We start from the raw sequence: 22,335 nt of genomic DNA on the forward strand, positions 1-22,335 counted from the left end.
TTTTTTAAATAACTTGATCTAAGGAACAGGCCATACGCTCCAGAAAATTGAAAACACAAAGATGAGCAGAAGAAGGACGCCAGAGGACATGGCAAGAAAGAAGTAAACTTGAAGACCTGCTTCAGTGGGCAAGAGTTGCAGAGCGCCTCTCCCGACCCTCCTAAAATGGCACACACGGGCATGTGACACCTACTTTCTGTCATAAGTATGATTTATGACTTCAAAATACCTTTTCATTATGCATGCTTGGTTATTTTGGTAACTTTGTGACTCTAAATAATACATTGTCTTTCGGTAAATTGATTCATCCCTTTTCCTTTAAAAAAAGTTTTTCTGTCGCTTTACGAAATTCGCAGTATCATAGTAGGGGAAATGTCATGCGAGACAGTAGCGACATTTTCCAGAAGCTTTTGAAGCCACGCAGATCCTGGGCATGGGTTTAAATAGGGTTTCCAACCTCCAGGTGGTGCCAGAGATCTCCTGCTATTACAACTGATCTCCAGGTGACAGAGATCAGTTCACCTGGAGAAAATGGCTGCTTTGGAAGGTGGACTGTATGACATTATACCCCGTTGAAGTTCCTCCCCTCCCCAAACCCTCCCCTCCTCAGGCTCCACCCCCAAAATCTCCAGGTATTTCCCAACCCGGAGCTGGCAACCCTAGGTTTAAAAGAATGGTCCATATTTCAGGACCAAACTATATGTCGCACAACAGATCCATGATGGAATCTCCTGAACATTTTAATTTTTAATTTGCAGCTTGGGGGGGGGGGCTAATTTATTCATTTAGATCCAGCTTTTTTCCTAAAGGGGCTTAGAACATCATTCTCCCCTCCTCCATAATACTCCACTGAGGTCCTTTCCTTCCCAAAACTCTGCCCTCCCCAGGCTCCGACTTTCCAAAAATCTTCTGAATTTCCCAAGCCAGGGTTGGCAATAGGGTTGCCAGCTCCGGGTTGGGAAATACCTGGAGATTCTGGGGGTGGAGCCTGAGGAGGGCGGGGTCTGGAGATGGGAGGGACTTCAATGCCATAGTGTCCAATTGCCAAAGTGGCCTTTTTCTCCAGGGGAACTGACCTCTTTCGCTTGGAGATCAGTTGTAATAATGGGAGATCTCCAGCCATCACCTGGAGGTTGGCAACCCCAGTTGGCAACCCTATACTGCTGAGACCCCCATGCATGGTTCATCATGGGCAGTTTCATCCTGGTGTATCAGGAAGAATTTTCTAACAAAGCGATTCCTCAGTGGAACAGGCTTCCTTGGGAGGTGGTAAGCGCTCCTTCCCTGGAGGTTTTGAAGCAGAGGCTAGATGGCCATCTGTCAGCAATGCAGATTCTATGACCTTAGACAGATCATGAGAGAGAGGGCCTCTTGGCCATCTTCTTGGCATGGAGTAGGGGTCACTGGGGGTGTGATTATTTCACACCACCACCGTAGGCAGAGGAATCAGGGAGTGAGGAAAATAAACCTCCATAGGGTCCGTTTTGCTGAGTCACACCAGTGAATGGACAGATCAGATTTGGTGAAGAAATTTGGCAGTACAGAATGTCGACAATTATCCCTAGCCTTCATTCCATGGAAACCCTTGTTCTTTTTTATTTATATAAAAGGATTAGTTTGAGCAGACAGGTGGGAAGACATTTCAAAATCCAATTTCCGAGCTTAAAACCAGCCGCACATTCCAGCCGCACAAGCACCGTTCTGCAGAATGAAATTCATTACCATTTATTTTGGTAAGTAAATTTCAAAACCAAGTCATTGTAAACTGATTACAACAATATTAGAAAACAGGGAGGGGTGAAAATGGCTGTTTTTGAGCACAGGGAAGAGATTAAAAAATGATTTATGAAGAGTTTTTAAAACTGCTTATTATCGAGTGGCTTTAAAAATGGGTCTGCTGTTTAAAACAACTGTATTGTGTATTTATTTATAGTGGCACTCATTTGATTTTTTTTTCACCTGACCTGTTGCTCATTTAGCCCCAAAGTACTCAAATGTTTGAAGGATTAGGTAGGACGTGATATGAATGATTTTACCTGGAGAGTTGCTACCAGTTAGGGTAGGAAATACTGACCTTTATAGACCAATTATCTCCTTCAGTGGAAGGCAGCTTGGTTTGTCTTTTGATGCTTTTTGGTGCCTCAAACGCAGCATCTCTAAACTCTGCTGCTGTTTTAGCTGCCTTTTCTTCTTCCTTTCCCTCTCCTGATATCCCTTCTGCTAGTGAGTGAAAAAGCTGTCGGTGAGGCCTAATTCACCCAGGGAGCAATCCTCAGGAGGTCTACTGAGAAGTAAGCCTCAATTTATTCAATTGGGCTTACTCCCAGAAAAGCATCCTTAGTAACACAGCCACAACCAGTAGATTACATTAGGAGAGGGCTGTTACTCGGTTTTGCAGAACTTTCCTAATTCAGCCCATAGCATCTCCAGGTAAGAATTTGTCTATCATAGCAGGCCCTTATGAACCACTAATTTTATTATATTTTATGCTATTGCCCTTTTTTAGTACATCTGAGTTAGGGAGGGTGGATAGGCTGACAGAGAGTGACAGGCCCATGGTCACCCAGCGAGTGTCTGTCCATGGAATAGTGGGGATTCGAACCTGGGGCTCTCACATCCTAGATGACACTGTAACCAAGGCCATGGAGATAATGTAGAAAAACATTAGAAATACTACCTATCATTCCTGTTAATGGCACAGTAGCCCTGTGAGAGAAAGATGTTGGCAACCTAGGCTAAAACAGACAAAACTCACAAGATAGATTTGAATTGACCCAGAAATTAGATCATGTATTTATTAATCTATTTATTTATTTGCTTTTGAAAATTCATCTGGTTAGAAATACACACCAAAGCAGTTCTAAGTTAAAAATCCTCGGCTAGCACAAAAGTATTGATTCTTCTCCTGAAGCCCTTCATGTATATATATTTTCTATTCATGACATTGCATCTTTAATATCCTAGTCTGCATTTCTTTGCAATCTTTCCTTGCCCTATTTCCCTTCACTTTAAACTACTTCTTGGACTCAAAGAAATCACAGTGCCCACGGAAGCGATTTCCCCAAAGGCGTGTACGTTTCATTTCCATAACAGCTATACGGCAACTTCAGAGATCTCAAATCGGTGGCTCCAGGTTTCTATTTACAGCATCAAGCTTAGACATCAAGGTGTGAATATTCTTAAAAAAGGAAAAGAGAAAGTGCTACATTGTCACTGCGCAGGGTTCGGTTCCCTCCTCCCCTTTTACAAATACTCAGCGGCATACCAAAAGCTTTGCCAACAAGACATAATTGCCTCCAGAGTGCCCCGGACAAATAATTTCAAATGGTCATAATGCTGACCTTGGGCAAAGGAAAAAAAAGTTTATATCTTCATGCTAAAGACGGGGATGCAATCTTTTCTTTCTTTCTTTTCTCAGAATGGAAGCTGAAGCCCAAATGTAAGCTGGGTTGTCTACTCAGACCGGCAGCGGCTCTCCAGGGTCTCAGGTGGAGGTCTTTCACATCACCTGCTTGCCTAGTCCCTTTAACTGGAGATGTCGGGGATTGAACCTGCAACCTTCTGCATGCCAGGCAGATGCTCTACCACTGAGCCATAGCCCTTACCACAGCTGTATGACTTGCCAAATGTTCTGCAACAGTGGGGGAAGGTCCAGGTCTTGACCCTAGGGTTGCCAATCTCCAGGTGGGGCCTGAAGATCTCCAGAAATTATAACTGACTGCCTGGCTACAGTAGGGTTGCCAAGTCCCTCTTCACCACCGGCGGGAGGTTTTTGGGGTGGAACTTGAGGAGGGAGGGGGTTGGTAGGAGAGGGAACTCAATGTCATAGAGTCCAATTGTCATAGAGTCCAACCCTCCCGCTGGCTGTTAAGAAGCACTTAGCAGCCCTATCCCAACCCCCCCTTGACCCCTCAACCCCAAACTCCCATTTCAGAGCTACCCTCTCACTAAAACACTAAAACAGCTTTCTGGCTGCACTTTAGGTTATCTCTATCTCACATTCAGAAATATATACCGTTGGAAAGGAGGAAAAAAGCCTTGTGATCTTGGCGAAAGGCCATAATATCTCCGTTAGCGTGATAGATGGTGACTGCGTGCCATTTGTGTCCTATTACGGCAACCTGTTTGAAGTGCTCTTGAAATACCCTCTTTTAATTTGTTTTTGTGGCTTAAATTCTGTTTTGGAGAAAGGCCACCGACTTCCTTCTCCCCCCCCCCCCCCGCCTACCCACCCCTTCCTCTCTTTGGATGCAATTTTCTCACACTTTGCATTTATTACAGCCGGAGCCCTGACAGTTTGTACCTGACCTTGATTATCATTTTATATTTATATACTGCTAATGGAATCTTTTAACATGAAAACTGCCACAACAATCATGCCTAATGTTGCTTAATTTTACGACGGATGCTCGCGACGGAATGGCCCATCATCTGTATCTGTCCCGAGGTTTTAATCTTACGGGAAATGAAGGTGGGAGGGGAAGAGCGAGCCAGAGCGAGAGATCATCTCGGCAAATAGATGAAGAGGACCAGTCCATTATAATTTAAAAAAATGAGCTGGCTGGTTATATCATGTTCTTTAATACCCCCCAAATGTAGGAGAATTTCAAGCTGGAAAGAAACGTGAAAGTCATCGAGGACAATCCCTTGCACTGACAGGGAGTGTTTGTACTCGATACTGATCCAAAGCACATCTTCTGGTTAAGAACAAACACATCCATTAAAAACTCATTTGTCTAGAGCAAGGGTCCCCAGCGTGGTGATCATGGGAGCCATACTGCCCACCAACACCTTTCCTGGAACCCACTAAGTGTTTTTAGAAAATGGGTGGAAACAGGTAGGGCTTTTGCCCAGCAAGGCTTCTGACTGTCAATTGGAGACTTGATTGGCTGTGCGGATTTTTTTAAATGTTGTTTTTGGCAGCAGCTGCCACCATAGCACAAGGATCTGCGCTGTTACTGAAGTTAAGCTGTGGCAATCATTTTTGTGGCTGGCTCCGCCTCCTGCGGCAGCCATTTTGTTGCTGAGCCCACCATGCCATGTCAGAATTCCAAATGTGTCTGCAGGCTCAAAAAGGTTGAGGACCCCTGGTCTAGAGCTTGTTTATTTATATTTGTATCTCGCTTTTCTCCCCAGTGGTGACCCAAAGCGGCTAACTTCTGAATTCTCTCCTCACCTTCCCTCACAACCACCACCCCGTGTGGTGGGTTGGGCTGAGAGAGAGAAAGAAAGACACCATCCCAAGGTCATCTTGTGACAAAAATTCAAAACTCGGTATTCCAGGTATTCCAGATCCTAGCCCGACACTGTAATCCCAATACTGCACTGGCTCTAGTCACGTGAGAATATAAGAATTGCCTGGCTCATACTAAGGTCTGTTATCTTCCCAGGCAAAGATTGGAAGGTACTTGATGTAGCAACCAAGCTAAAGTTTAGCTGTTCTATGTCTGGTCAATGTCTACATGGAAGACCCCCTGCGAAACCTCTGTATGTCATTTTGAGAAACTCATACATACAAAGACTCCTGTTGCAATGTTCTACCTTCAACTCTGCTGCAAAGCAAATATTTATGTGTTTTTGCCAACTGAACACCATTGAAACAGTTGAACATGAGATACTTCACTGTGCATTTCATCAGGATATTCGTTCCCTGTATATTACTCCTATGTTATCTAAGTTTCCTAATGGATCTGATCAATTTTATATTGCCTTAATGAAGCCACTCTTAAGGTAAACCGATTTTGCTCTTCGGCTCAGCAAATAAGATAGCAGATGCTTCAGTCTTTTTATTAAAAACCTTGCATCAGAAGAAGAAGAAGAAGAATCTCCAGATTAGAGCCCACCACTTCAAACCACCACTCTTAACCACTACACCATACTGGCTCTCCCAAATATGAGCTGATTTCCAAAGTGCAATTTGGGAAACATTTCCCCTGAGATCTTACACAGAAGGCTGAGCCCCAAACCAGAGTGCCATGGATAGCCCGAGTGGGGGAAACAGTTATCATTTATTTAGTTAGTTGCTTACTTCATTCACATCCTGCCTTTCTCTCTAATGGGGACCCAAAGCAGATTACAGTGATTTCTTTTCCTCCTCATTATCCTAACAACAGCCCTGTGAGCTAGGTTAGGCTGAGAGAGTGATTGGCCCAAGGTTATCCAGAAAGCTTTTGTGGTAGAGTGGGAAACCAACCTGGGTCTCCTAGATCCTAGTCCAACACTCTAACCACTACACAACACAGCCCCCATGGCTGTTGCAGGAAAAGAAAATGCAACAGGAGAGGAGCTTAACGTGCCCTCCTCTTGCACCGTGCTCCCAGTCCAAATTTGGGCCCTATGTACCTCAACTTTAAGAAAAAAACCCAGAGAGCTTCAGTCAAGGAACTCCCCAGCATCTCTCTGTTTAGCTCTCGCAAAACAAAGGAGTACGGGAACCCAGCAACTTCAGCCAGGGATGATCAAATGATGATCCCTGTTTTGTCTTGAAATATCAATACGCATTTTTGTCGGCTGCGTTGATTCTCCCGTTTTCATGGTTGCCTGTGCAGACTGTTTTGCACTGTGTAACATTTCTACAGCTTTTGTATGAATTTTACATGATACTTACCTGATTCAGCTGCTGTTCCCCAGCTGGAGGGCGGCGGGTCTCCCGCTGCCAATGAGGGCTTTCCCCAGGGGGCAAAATGGTAGGAAACAGAGGAACATTAAACCATCGAGTTTTACCCAAGTGCCAGAGCGTCCCCATCATCCCCCAGCAACACACTTCTGTCACTTCCATGTACATAGGAAGTGCGGTCAATGCATTAACAACAACGTCGTTGCGTTACTGATGAGGGCTCTCACCACTGGGAAGTCCCCGGCCAGGCCCTGACTGGCAACCCTATTACATGTACTCTTGTCATTTTTTTAATATGCATTTTTTTGGTTGTTGATGCCTGTTGTCATGGAAACTAAATTGGTGGCTGAACTCTCAAGAGAGAAAGGGCGAAAATGCATGGTCGCTTTAGCCCTCTTTATTCCCTGTTTCAGCCAGGATTCAGCCAGGATCGAACACACGTTCGGCGAAACGCATGCGTCTGATCCTGGCTGAATCCTGGCTGAAACAGGGAATAAAGGAGGCTAAAGCGACCGTGCGTTTTTGTCCAAAGTATCTTAATTTAGAGGCTGGTCCGCCCAGGCTTTGCTCTCAGGTTCAAAGGGGTATAGAGGTATACCTCACAGGGTTAGGGTTGCCAGTCCCTCTTTGCCACTGGTGGGAGGTTTTATGGGCAGAGCCTGAGGAGGGTGGGGCTTGGGGAGGGGAGGGACTTCAATGCCATAGAGTCCAATTGCCAAAGCAGCCATTTTCTCCAGGGGAACTGATCTCTCTTGGCTGGAGATCAGTTGTAATAGCAGGAGATCTCCAGCTACTACCTGGCGGTTGGCAACCCTACACAGAGTGTCTGTTGTGGAGAGGGGAAAGGAAGGTGATTGTAAGCCTGTTTGATTCTTCCTTAAGTGGTAGAGAAAGTCAGCATATAAAAACCAACTCCTCTTCTTCTCAGGCTCCACCCCAAAAACCTCCCGCCGGTGGCAAAGAGGAACCTGGCAACCCTAGTGATGTTTAACAAAAGATTAATCAGGATTAATACATAATAAAAGCAATGAAAGCTTGCAACATCTTTGTGCTGGGGATCTTGGCACAGCAGCACAGAAACTCCTTGGGCCATACAGTCTGGGGCACATCCGCACTGTTTACATGCAGGAGTGAAGTCCAAAGAGACAAAGGCTTTTACAGATTTCGTACAGGCCAAGCTCCACTCTCTAATTGCACAGAAAGGAAAAAGCCAGGGATCTGTGTGCGGGAAAAAAAAGTTTTGCACAGACCGGCGCTATGTTTACACCAACTCCTCTCTAAGGTATGGACTGACTTTATTCTACCAAGCACAGTGCTATCTCTTGGACACCAGGCCTTAGCCTGGGTGCAGTAATCCCGGCAACCTGCAAGGGGTGGGTATAGAGGTAGGCTTGCCAGCTCAGAGTTGGGAAATGCCTGGAAAAAATTTGGGGGGGATGTAGCCTGAGGAGGGTGGAGTTTGGAGAGGGGAGGGACTTCAATGCCATAGAGTCCAATTGCCAAAATGGCCATTGTCTCCAGGGCAGGGGAGCCTATCTCTGTAGTCTGGAGTGCAGTTTTAATTCCAGGAGATCTCCAGGCCCCACTTAGAAGATGGCGACCCTATGGCTAATGTTCTGACTCACACATGAGCCCAGGTCCCAGGTTTAATCCCCAGGTTCATGAGGCCAGGTCTCCAGGGTCCCCGGCGTCTCCAGTTCAAGGGACTAGGCAGGAGGTGAAGTGAAAGACCTCTGCCTGAGACCCTGGAGAGCCACTGCCGGTCAGAGTAGACCATACTGACTTTGGTGGGCCTGGATGGTCTGATTCAGTACAAGGCAGCTTCATGTGTTCATGTGTTTGCTGGATTGTGCTGGGGAGAGGGCAGAGCCAGCGTGGGGGGCTTCAGGGGACCGTCGGGGGGCCAGCAGAGGCCATTCTAGGGCTCGGGGCTCCTCTGAGGCCAGCCAGCATGCCACAATAAAATGGCGGCTCTCAGGGAGGCAGGGAGCTGAGCCACAGCCTCTTTTCCATGGCGGGGGTCTTCCCGTGCTGCCCCTTGCCGCCCTGCCTCCCAGATTAAATGGGCCAATCAGGCCCCAGCATGTTGCAAGGTGGGCCTTTCAACATAAAAACAGGCCTGACATCCCTGATGGCATCTGTAGGGTTGCCAGGTCCCTCTTTGCCACCGGCGGGAGATTTTTGTGGCGGATTTTGGGGTTTGGGGAGGGGAGGGACTTCAATGCCATAGAGCTCCATTGCCAAAGTGGCCATTTTTCTCCAGGTGATCTGATCTCTATCGGCTGGAGATCAGTTGAATTAGCAGGAGATCTCCTGCTACTACCTGGCAGTTGGCAACCCTAGGCATCTATCTTCAGTGTCTTCAGTGGCATGCCAGGGTCAATGGTGTAACAGGGGCAGGGGTTGCTGTTTAGGGTTGCCAGGACCTTTTTCACCACCGATGGGAGGTTTTTGGGGTGGAGCCTGAGGAGGGCAGGGTTTTGGGAGGGGAGGGACGTCAATGCCATGGAGTCCAATTGCCAAAGCGGCCATTTCCTCCAGGTGAACTGATCTCTATCGGCTGGAGATCAGTTGTAATAGCAGGAGATCTCCAGCTAGTACCTGGAGGTTGGCAACCCTATTAGTGTTGGATGCCAGGGAAGGGTAGGAATCGGGGTCTGGTAGCCGGCTCTAGACACTCCCCAAATAAGCACTAAGCCAACAACCACCGAGCCCATTTCAGGACCAAACTTCCTCTGCATTTCCACCATTTACCAGTAAATGTCACCACTTACTCAGGCACATACATAGCTGTCTAGAATAAGCCTGGTGACACAATAATTTCTGACACTTATTAAGCCTTGATGTGCGGAGAGAAAATTGAACATTGCCCAGAAGGCTTTTTTCTTTAATTCTGACTTTGCGTAGTCAACATTAAAACAGTGCTCGACACAAAAAAGTTATCATAAAACTAAAATATGTATCAGAAACTCCATTCCCCTTCACAATGAGTGCTCTTTGAATTGATTACAACGAGCTTACTAAAGTGTTTGGCGACGGCTTCTCCGTTGTAACCTTCGGGGATCCTTTTTTTCCTCTTTTTTTCCAAGCAAAAGTGTAATTTACTTTCTACCTCTCAAATATAGTGCTCTTATCGAATAAAAATTCATATTTAATACAACACAGTAATGGTACTCCTTTTAATATTCCAGAGTTACTCTCCTTGGGCTCGGCTGTTTAATGAAAAGACACCCGGAGAAAGATTTGTGCTTGCGTTTGTGCTGTGCGCAATACAGATCAGATTTCATTCTCTCTCCCCCGCCCCTGAGACGGTTGTAGTCTATGATTAACCTTTATGCTAACTATGCTAGAAGTAGTGGGCAGCCCCATAATTTAATCTCATACCATGTGGTTTCTTCCCACAATGCTCCAGTAACATTAGGGTACAAGATCTGTCCATGCAGCAGGGGGGGAACCCAAATACCCCAGAAGAAGAAGAAGAAGAAGAAGAAGAAGAAGAAGAAGAAGAAGAAGAAGAAGAAGAAGAAGAAGAAGAAGGAGGAGGAGGAGGAGGAGGAGGAGGAGGAGGAGGAGGAGGAGGAGGAGGAGGAGGAGGAGGAGTTGGTTTTTATATGCCACTTAAGGAAGAATCTCTACCACTTAAGGAAGAATCAAACCAGCTTACAATCACCTTCCCTTCCCCTCCCCACAACAGACACCCTGTGAGGGAGGTGGGGCTGAGAGAGCTCTAAGGGAGCTGTGACTAGCCCAATGTCACCCAGCTGGGTTCGTGTTTAGGAGCGGGGAAACAAATCCAGTTTGCCAGATTAGCCTCCGCTGCTCATGTGGAGGAGAGGGGAACTAACCCGGTTCTCCAGATCAGACTCCACTGCTCCAAACCACCGCTCTTACCCACTACACCACGCTGGCTCTCTTTAGTATTTTTTCTGTATATTCTCTTAGTAAATAGTAGTTTCGGTCCCCCCATTTTCTTTGACAGCACCGGTGATTTGTTTGCTTCTTAACACGTTTGTATATATTTTACGTAATTTATACGGCACTCACCTGTACATCAATCCATCAGCATTGCCTATTATATGTATCGATGGCATCCTTAAATATGGATAACAGGTCATACTAGTAATGGATGCACAAATAAATTTGGGAAAGGCCTAGATGTTAATGGGGAAATTTTGCATGGTAGAACAGAAAAAGACAGAGCAAATAATTACAAGTCTGATTCGCACGAGGGAGAAGCAAAACCAAATATTCGCATCAAACCAGCCAGCTTGCAAAATTCGAAGTGCAACAGCATGTGGAATTACTAGGGTTGCCAACCTCCAGGTACTAGCTGGAGATCTGCTTTTACAACTGATCTCCAGCTGAAAGGAATCAGTGCACCTGGAGAAAATGGCCACTTTGGCAATTGGACTCTATGGCATTGAAGTCCCTCCCCTCCCCAAACCCCACCATCCTCAGGCTCCACACCAAAAACCTCCCACTGGTAGCGAAGAGGGACCCGGCAACCCTAGGAGTTACTCCAGTCTAAAGCCAGTGATTTCAATTACTGGAATAACAGCAAAATATTGCATTGTGAAATTCATCCCCAACATGCAGGGCCAATGTCAAAGCCCCTTCTCAACATAGAAGCCATCATGCGGTCATGCAATTTGCCCAGACCAATGTGCAAATTGGTTTTGAAATTTATTTTCATTTTCAGTTCAAAGGCCTCATATGTGTTCATTACACCCCCGTTTTCATTTTTACGTTCATTTCTATAGGTTTCCACAGGAAACTTGTTTCCAGCTGTAATTTCCTAATTATCCACTGGATTGCTGTCTCCATCTTGGGACATTCCTGGAGTTCTGGGGACCATACCAGGGGAGGGCAGAGTTTGGGATGGGGAGGGAGCTCGGTGGTGATGAGAGGCCATAGAGCCTGCCCTTCCAAGTGGCCATTCCTGACAGATGAACTGATCTCTGTCGTCTGGAGATGAACTATAATTCCAGGAGCATTCCAGGCCCCACCTTGAGGCTGGCAACCCTAGTTTTCCATCCAAGATGAATAATAGTCTCAGGGAATAGACCACTTGCCCAAAAGAGTTCTCCTTACCAAATGTTAGGTAGACAGGATAGCGTTGCCAGCTCTGGGTTGGGAAATACATGGAGATTTTGAAGAAGAAGAGTTGGTTTTTATATGCTGACTTTCTCTACCACTTAAGGAAGAATCAAACCAGCTTACAATCACCTTCCCTTCCCCTCCCTGCAACAGACACCCTGTGAAGTAGGTGAGGCTGAGAGAGCTCTCAGAGAGCTGTGACTAGCCCAAGGTCACCCAGCTGGCTTCATGTGTAGGAACTAGGGTTGCCCGGTCCCTCTTTGCCACCAGTGGGAGGTTTTTGGGGTGGAGCCTGAGGTGGGCAGGGTTTGGGGAGGGGAGTCCAATTGCCAAAGCAGCCATTTTCTCCAGGTGAACTGATCTCTATCAGCTGGAGATCAGTTGGAATAGCAGGAAATCTCCAGCTAGTGCCTGAAGGTTGGCATCACTAAGACAAGGGGGGAAAGAGTCCTGGGTTTTTAGGCAATTAAATGCAAAAGAGGTTGCTGGGAAGAACGTATTTGCTTTCCATCTGGTTTCGATTGTACATTCAAATGATGCCAAATTTCAGATAGGCAGGAAAAAAGATTCCAGCTTCACAGACAATTAAAAGCAAAGCACAAGGAAACAAATGACATGTATTCGTTCCTTGACATTCCCATCCATTTGCTCAAAAAATGACAAATGAAAGGCTTGCTCGTTTTGCTATATGTGTTTTAAAACAGAGACACATCAACAGCTATTTCTTTGACAGATCGGGGAGCCCAGGCCATGATGCTGTTCGACTTGGAAAGACCAACAGCCAACGAGTAGACGCAGGAGGTATAGGATCTCTTTCACCCTTGCGATACTCCGCAATATGCCATTGCTGGAAAGGTGGCATCTGCAATGTGGGAGCTTCGTTCCTTTGAACTTGTTCTCTTCCTGTGGAAGAGGAAACTCGATGTGGAAACTTGAGGTGGAAACGATTGCCTTTTCCAGTTGCCTTCACTCAGTAATTGCAATGCAGTCTACAGAGACAGATACATCTGCAGGTGACCATAAAAGACATAAGGCTGGGGGACATCGATTGCTGTGTGAGATCACATGGAACTGCGAGAAAAAGAATCAGGTTCCCAAAGATGGGACTGAAAGCTAGCCACAGGAAGCACCCAGTAGAAGGATAGGTTTCAGTAGAGATATGGAACTATTTCAAGGGTCGTGGACCACCAGGGTCATCTAGTCCAACCCCCTGCACAATGCAGGAACTTCACAACTACTTCCCCCACAAGTCCAGTGACCTCTACTCCATGCCCAGAAGATGGCCAAGATGCCCTCCCTCTCATGATCTGCCTAAGGTCATAGAATCAGCATTGCTGACAGATGGCCATCTAGCCTCTGCTTAAAAATCTCCAGGGAAGAAGCACTTACCACCTCCCGAGGAAGCCTGTTCCACTGAGGAACCGCTCTAACTGTTAGAAAATTCTTCCTAATGCCTAGATGGAAACTCTTCTGATTTAATTTTAACCGTTCGTTCTGGTCCAATCTTCTGGGGCAGCAGAAAACAACTTGGCACCATCCTCTATATGACAACCCTTCAAGTACTTGAAGATGGTTATCACATCCCCTCTCAGTCTTCTCCTCTTCAGGCTAAACATACAGTACCCAGCTCCTTCAACTTTTCCTCATAGGACTTGGTCTCCAGACCCCTCACCATCTTTGTTGCCCTCCTCTGGACATGTTATGCATGGGAGTTTTACCTTTGATACATAGTTTTATTATATACACACACATGCACACACACACTGGCTTTGACAGGAAAGGGCAGGATAGAAATCAAATATATACATACACACACACACACTTGGGAAATGAGCATTCTACTAGTTATTATGGATAAATTTGTGTCTGAATGGATTGGAAAAAAAATGCATTGGGTTGGATCCAAAGATCCTCTTCCACTCATGGAAGATATTCTTCAGCAAAAGGGTCTATCAAGCCCCATAGATAGGACCCAGACAGTGTCATAAGCAAGTTTCCCATATCTCATTAACCCAGCTCTCTAGCAATTTTGGAAGGACCCCTCCCTCAAAAAATTCTTGTAAAAGAAGAATTTCTCTCATGTAAATTGATGCAATCCATTGCAATATTCAAATGTATTGCTATAAGCCACAGGCCAAAACAAACATAAAAAAGTGCATAAGCAACGCCATAAATAAAAAAGGTAAAATGAGAATAATTACTCTAGTGTATGAACTATGAACAGATGTTAGTTATGAATAATAAAACCATAGCTGTACATTTCTAAATTTACACTAAAAGATTCTGTATAAACAACTGTGACCTAATTTCGAGCACAGTAACCAAATAAAACCATTTACTGCGACGTTTTGTCTCTTGACCATTGTGACAAGAAAACTGAACACATTGGATGAATTCCTAGGGAAGAGAAATACTTATCATCTACTCCTTCACTGTTCTAGAATTTCATTTTGAGCTATGTAATACTTCTCCTTTGTAAACTAGGGGATTTATTTATTTATTTAAAAAAAAAACCATTCCTAAATTGGAATGTGTACAGTTATTGGTTCTTGTAGGTTATCCGAGCTGTGTAACCGTGGTCTTGGAATTTTCTTTCCTGACGTTTCGCCAGCAGCTGTGGCAGGCATCTTCAGAGTAGTGTATAGTTATATTACCAATGTTAGTACATGCATTGATATAACATGGTAAAAAAACAATCTTGATTTTTATTTGCCCAAAAATCTTTTTTTGTGTGTGGTTTTTTACCGACAAACACATATAGATGCATTGTAAAACAGTGCACAAAAAGAATCTTGATATAAATCATGCAGAATCATATCACGATTGCTTGTTTGCAATACTTTATTACATACAGTAATACTCAGCTGTGATAAACTGCACATTCACAGCATACTTTCATAAAAAAGTCAGCAATCCAAAATGGAACAATGGAGAATTGCTAATCCATTGGTTTGGTTGCTGAACCAATTAATTTGGTTGAAAGCCGCAGGACCACTATTCAGGGGGGAAAGTCAACTGAGACCTGGAGATGAAGGCATCGACCTCCAGGAAATTGCTAACAGAAAAAAGAATGCTACTGGTAGTTTTCTTGTTCACGATCAATTCACCTTTTCTGAAGAGCATTTTGAAGCTCTACAACTCTCTGGAAATACCCCAGTTAACAGCATCTGCCCACATTCCTCCCAATTCCCATCCCTGCTTCTGGGTGCTAATTCACAGTGGGTAGCCGTGTTAGTCTGTCTGCAGTAGTAGAAAAGAGCAAGAGTCCAGTAGCACCTTAAAGACTAACAAAAATATTTTCTGGCAGGGTATGAGCTTTCGTGAAGAAGCGAGCTGTGGCTCACGAAAGCTCATGCCCTGCCAGAAAATATTTTTGTTAGTCTTTAAGGTGCTACTGGACTCTTGCTCTTTTCTACCTCTGGGTGCTAATGTTTGTGAGGATGTTGAATGGCTAGGGTGGCCAGGTCTCCCGTTGCCATCGGTGGGAGGTTTTTGAGGCAGAGCCTGAAGAAGGCAGGGTTTGGGGAGGGGAGGGACTTCAATGCCCTAGAGTCCAATGGCCAAAGCGGCCAGTTTCCCCAGGTGAAATGATCTCTATTGGCTGGAGATCAGTTGTAGTAGCAGGAGATCTCCAGCTAGTACCTGGAGGTTGACAACCCTATGAATGGCATATAATTGTTCCCCTCTACCCAGTGAAGAATCTTCCATTGGGGAAAGATTTTTGCCATTGAAAGAGTTCTTCCACCAATGGAAGGAAATTTCCTCCATCAGAATATTCCACATTTAGCAGAAGGGAACCATCGTATGCTTCCTAGAGGAAATGTTTCTGGTTCAGAATGAAAGACGTTATGAGGAGACTGGCTTGCTCGTGTCTAGCTACTGGTGGGAGGTTTTTGGTGCGGAGCCTGAGGAGGGCGGGGTTTGAGGAGGGGAGGGACTTCAATGCCATAGAGTCCAATTGCCAAAGAGGCCATTTTCTCCAGGGGAACTGATCTCTATAGACTGGAGATCAGTTGTAATAGCGGGAGCTCTCCAGCTACTACCTGGAGGTTGGCAACCCTCTGTCAAGCTTGTCCTGCGACACAAAGAAACCAGTAGAACGGGCCATTCATTTCGTAAAGAAGTAAAAAAAAATGGATGTCTTTTCAGCCGTAAGAGGCCTCAGCGATGAGTGTCAGTGCAACGGCGCACAAACCTTTTCAATTTCTTTCATATTATGAGTGACATTCTCCAATGCATACATCGGATCTATTTCCTCCCCCCCCCCCTTTCCCTGTCTCTCTGCATTGAGCAAGGCAGCCTTTTCAGAAATGTTTCAGAAATGCGAGTCGACGACACACACTTGTTCTTTTGATTTGCTCTCTCTCCGTGTAATGTGGCAGACCTGAAATATCTATTATTCCCTTTTCCTGGCTGCCGCTTACCTCCACACATGCAAATGTGCGCGCACATATAAAAAAAGCCCCTTGCCTCTTTCTCATAGACAATTCAGGCCATTTTCATTTCCAATTCTGCTGTGTCACAAACAGTTGAATCACCGCTACACCTTTCGCGTCTCGTCTCGGGCTGCAGAAGATGTGGCCCCATTGTCATTCTGACTTAACGAAACTTGTTCATGGTTGAAATGATGTCTGGGAGATTTGTATGGGGGTGACCTGAATGATCTTTAGCCAGCAATACATTTTCATACATTTTTTTCCATTCAGATGTATCCATAATCAAAAGATTTATTTGAAGAAGGAGAAGGAGAAGAGGAGGAGGAGTTGGTTTTTATATGCCGACTTTCTCTACCACTTAAGGGAGAATCAAACCAGCTTACAATCACCTTCCCCTCCCCTCCCCACAACAGGCCCCCTGTGAGGTAGGTGGGGCTGAGAGAGCTCTAACAGAGTTGTGACTAGTCCAAGTTCACCCAGCTGACCTTATGTGTAGGAGTGGGGAAACCAACCTAGTTCATCCGATTAGCGTCCACTGCTCACGTGGAGGAGTGGGGAACCAAACCCGGTTCTCCAGATTATCCACCGCTCCAAACCACCGCTCTTAACCACTACACCACACTGAGAGTTACAAATTGCACTTGCCTGTGTAGAGTAGCAACGGAATCCCCATTGCCATTCTGCTTTAACTAAACTTGTTCATGGTTAAATGGTGTCTGGAAGATTTGTATGGGGGTGGCATGAATGATCTTTGTGTGTGTGTAAAGTGCCTTCAAGTCCCAGCCGACTTATGGCAACCCCTTTTGGGGTTTTCAAGGCAAGAGACTAACAGAGGTGGTTTGCCAGTGCCTTCCTCTGCACAGCAACCCTGGTATTCCCTGGAGGTCTCCCATCCAAATACTAACCAGGGCTGACCCTGCTTAGCTTCTGAGATCTTACGAGATCAGGCTAGCCTGGGCCATCCAGGTCAGGGCTTGAATGATCTTTAGCCAGCAATATATATAATTTTAAAAAAATCCCTGTGTGTTTATTTTTATACATTTTTTCCTGTTCCAGATGTATCCATAACCAAAAGATTTATTTTAAAAAGAGAGAGTTACAATTTACCACTTGCCTGCATGGAGTAGTAATAGAATCCCCTAAGAGCTTAATGGATTCTCCATATTCAGAGACTATCATATTATTTTTATCCCAAGCAAGCAGGCTGGCATAAGGGCTTTGTAGGGTGAGTAAGGTTGCCAGCTCCAGGTTGAGATATACCTGGAGATGTTGGGTATGGAGCCTGAGGAGGGCGGCTTCGGAGGGGAGAGGGACTTCAATGCCATAGATTTCAATTGCCAAAGCAGCCATTTTCTCCATTATCCACACCCTTGTCTTTCTTCCCAATGGGCACCCAAAACAATTAACAACTTTGTTCTCCCCACCCCCATTTTATACTCACAACAAGAACCCTGTGGGGTAAGTTAGGCTGCAAGAATGACTGGACCACTATCACCCAGTGAACTTCCATGGCAAAGAGAGGATTCGAACCCCGGTCTCCCAGACCCTAATCCAGTACTCTAGCTATTACACCATGCCAGCTCCCATCTTGAAGGAATGTTTGTTTGTTTTTTGCTCTGTTTGCCTTAAGCAGAAAAGCTATGAAAAGAGCAAGGGGAGAAAAATAAATTATACCTCTGCTGGTTAGCAAGGAAAGCTTCTTGGACTTTGGTCAGACAGGCTTCAGAATTTCACAGATTGTTTTCCCTGAGGCTCTAAAGAATTCCTGGGCTTATCTAGGGGCCTTAAACATTGACCTGTTAGGATATTTGTTTAGTTCCTGAGCTACGCTGTGTATATCAATAAGGTAAGAGATGCTCCTTTCCATGATACTGAAATAGCTGCACCATTTGCTATCATTTGTTTGAAAAACCTTTTATATAATATACGTCCAGTGCACCAAATTCCATTTTCTATCCACAGAAGAAGGCTGCAGATGTTTAGCAAGAGTATTGACGGTTTTGTCTCCGTTAAAAAAGAAAACTCTGTCCATGTTCAGATCATTGTTTTTCCGCCAGTCCATTGCACTCAAACGTTGAAGCTGGAGGTACAACTTGTCACTCCCCTGCTTGACTGGGTTGAGTGTAGCAGGGGAACCTCCATGTACAGCAGCAGTATACCCCAGAGATGATCCCAGGGAACGTTCATTCAGTGCGCTTGCAAATGCAACAGTGAGAATTTGGGGCAAATCTTGCCAAGCATCTGAACTCCTCCAGTTGGAGTTCTTCAATGGGATGCCTAGGCGAGGGGCTGAGGCATCGTCAGGAGCAAAGATGCATTGCAAAGCCTTTTAATCGTGTTACTAATCCTGAGCTGATCCCATTTCCAGCCCTTGAGAAAGCTGATCCGCTCCACTTCTATAGAACCTGGCCCCAGTTCACTGGCTCTGAATATTAAAAGGCATTGATTTTGTCCGCGGCTAGAACGCAACACACAGATTAGAATCATTAAGTCAATGCAGAACTAATCTCAGCGTCAGCACTTCTAATCCAAGGTATCTGTCTCTTTCATTCCCACTCGGTGCAGTGTCGTGCTAGGTGGAAATTCACCCAATATTTCACGCTGGTTTCAATAAGTCCCTGTGACATAAAGGTCTTGGACAAAAACATGCTACTGCACCATGTTAGCGAGGTCAGCAAGGTATGGCACGATCCTTGTTATCTGATAAAAAATCATGTCTCACTTTTGGGGGGGTTCAAAACTAAAGACAGATGCAGGATGCGGCTAGAATACCTGCAGCTGTTTTAAAATCTCAGCAATGATGCCAGGATTTGGGGGGCCCTCTGCAAGTCCCCCTGAGGGCAGAGATGACGCCAGAGTAGGGATGCCAGCCTCGAGGTGGGACCTGGGGTTCACCTGGGATTACACCTCATCTCCAGACTACAGAAATCAGTTGCCCTGGAAAAAAATGGATGTTTTGGAGGGTGGACTAGGGTTGCCAGGTCCCTCTTGGCCACCGGCAGGAGGTTTTCGGGGCGGAGCCTGATGAGAGCGGGGTTTGGGGAGGGGAGGAATTTCAATGCCATAGAGTCCAATGGCCAAAGCCGCCATTTTCACCAGGTGGTCTGATCTCTATGAGCTGGAGATCAGATGTAATAGCAGGAGATCTTCAGCTATTACTTGGAGGTTGGCAACCCTACAGCTTATTGAGGAACTAGCTTGAAAGGAGAGAATGAGACAGCTCTGATTTCGGGAACGTAGCCCCAACACACATGCACACACTGTTACGGGCTTTCCTTTCCGGGAAATCCCTGCTGGTGTGGTCACGCTGTCGGCGGGGTCTAGTGGCTCCCAGATGCCAGCGTGTTTGCCTCTGCACCAGCGTAGATGTCACCATATTCCGTGATAAGGTGGCACCTACGCTGGTGTGGGGTCACTCCAACTCCTAAGGAGCTTTGCCTCCCTCCTTCAGGAATGAGCTGCCCATAGGGTTGCCACGTCCCTCTTTGCCACCAGTGGGAGGTTTTTGAGGCGGAGCCTGGGGAGGGCGGGGTTTGGGGAGGGGAGGGACTTCAGTGCCATAGAGTCCAATGGCGAAAGCAGCCATTTTCTCCTGGTGAACTGATCTCTGTCAGCTGGAGATCAGTTGTAATAGCAGGAGATCTCCAGCTAGTACCTGGAGGTTGGCAACCCTAGCTGCCCGTGTGTTCCTTCCTTCCCTAATAACTCAGGAGGACTATGCGCGGATGTGAATACTACCGTTTCTAATGTTAAAGAGGATTCTACTTCGTAATTCATGCCCTACCGTTGTTGTTTGTTTGTTTGTTTGTTTGTTGTCAAAAGGAATTCTTTGTGTTTTAAACTATATTTTATGGAACATAACCATTAGAGGTTGGAGTTCTGCTTCATGTGATGTTGTTGTTTTTAACTGAAAAAGCTTTATACCAACCAGTACCACAAAACTCCTCGAGTCTCTGCTAAAATAAATTTTGCGACTTCGCAACATGCTGCAGTATTGAAATATATTTGACCTGTCCAGGTAGCTATGACGACTGGTGAAATACCATCTGTATATCATAATAATTCAGTAAATAACTAGTGTCAGCTCTGGAAAGGATTCATAAACCGGGTGATTTATTTGCTAATGGATCAAAGCTCTCTTTTCCAGACCTACACTTTAAATCTAATTTACCTGGGAGGAATGTTTATGTGCCTCTCTGCAGAGTAAATAGATCATGTTTTCTAGCCTATTGGGTAAGAGTTCTTAACATGAGAGTTAAATTTTAAAAAATTGGCTTGGGTGGAAATATTGCATTGCAAATATCGGATTAAAAAAAAAAGTACAGTTCTTCCTGTTTTTCACACTCTGAATGATTAATGGCATACAAGCAAAATACCAATGGTTGTTTTTCTGATTTTGCACAATTAAATAGAGGAGGAAATGCTATTTGCGGATGCTTCTCCTGTCAATGCAACCATAGTTGGGGAAACCCTTACACCAGGTACCCTTATAAGACTTCGGAACTAGCAATCTGATCCACAATGCAGATTTGCATACTGGAAAGGTGAGCCAATAAAGGGAAATTCACATCCCAACTGCTGTTGCGTGCATATTTGTTTATTTTTCTTTCATAACTCATTATATTGGGTTGGATCCATCAGTTTTCTACTGGGGGTCATTGGACGTGCATGAATAAAAGCCATATGTGGTGAAGCTTTAATATTAGGGTTGCCAACCTCCAGGTGGTGGCTGGAGATCTCCTACTATTACAAATGATTTCCAGCTGATAGAGATCAGTTCACCTGGAGAAAATGGCCGTTTTGGCAATTGGACTCTATGGCATTCCCCTCCCCAAACCCCGCATTCCTCAGGCTCCACCCCAAAAACCTCCCGCCAGTGGCGAAGAGGGACCTGGCAACCCTATTTAATATGGAAAACAACCAGGTTAGATTGAGTAAAAAAAGCCAAAGGGATCCAACCCACTATATGTATATGATGAGATTATGTGTCAGTTTTTAAAAAGCAACATTGGGAGGGAAGGTGACATGGTATAACCAGATCTCATCAGATCTCTTAAACTAAGCAGGGTCAGTACCTGGAGACCACCAAGGAAGGCTCTGCAGAGGAAGGCAAGGGCAAACCACCTCTGCTTCTGTCTTGCCTTGAAAGCCCCTTACTGGGGTCACCATAAGTTAGTTGTGACTTGACAGCAATTTACACATACACACCCAAAGTAGCATAAATAAATAATCTGTTTGTGAGGACTAAATCCAACTCTCTATGTGCCTCTTCCCTTATCTGAAACTGATGGTTGATGCTATTTAAGGATAAACCAATTTGGGCTACACTTGAATGACTAGGGTTGCCAACCTCCAGGTGGTGCTGGAGATCTCCTGCTATCACAACTGCTCTCCAGGCGACAGAGATCAGTTCACCTGGAGAAAATGGCCACTTTGGCAATTGGGCTCTATGGCATTGTAGTCCCTCTCCTCCCCAAACTCCATCCTTCTCAGGCTCTGCCCCAAAAACCTCCTTTTGGTGGTGAAGACAGACCTGGCAACCCTAGTCATCACAACACTGAAGAGTTTTTTCCCACCTTCCAACGTCTCCTGCCAGTGCTACCCTACTTCCTGGCAGAATTTAGCATTATTTCAATGTATTTACATTCCAGATTTCTCTAATTTGACTCAAGACTGAATACATAGGATTCCAAGACAGTCTCCCACCCAGGTCCTTTCCAGACCACGGCTGAATTCGCTTCAGCAAAGCTGTAATATCATGAGATCCCAGCCTAGAAGTATGAGAAGAATAGAAATTTTGTACTTTCTCCGAACAGAGCCCTTTCTGCCTAACAGTTTCATGTTATTTTTACTGATATCTAGCCTCAGCAACAATGAAAGCCCAGTCGGAGAATGTAACATCCTCCTTCACTTCCAGTATGAGGAATGACCCTTGGTGTAAATTAGACCATTAGCTGAATAACAAGTCTGAACAGGAATTGTGATGTCACATTATTTCTCACTTTATTTCCACGCAATATGCCTTTACGCTAGAAATAACAATTCAAGGTTGAACGTCGGCATGGAGTTGGCCTGTGGCTTTATTGTGCAATAGGATTCACTACAGGAAGGGCTGATTGGGCTAAAGCAGCATTGTCCGAACTGTGATCTTGAACACGATAACACGTAGTCTTTAAGAAGCAGCGT

This window comes from Euleptes europaea, chromosome 17, assembly GCF_029931775.1.
Source record: "Euleptes europaea isolate rEulEur1 chromosome 17, rEulEur1.hap1, whole genome shotgun sequence".
Lineage (NCBI taxonomy): Eukaryota > Metazoa > Chordata > Lepidosauria > Squamata > Sphaerodactylidae > Euleptes > Euleptes europaea.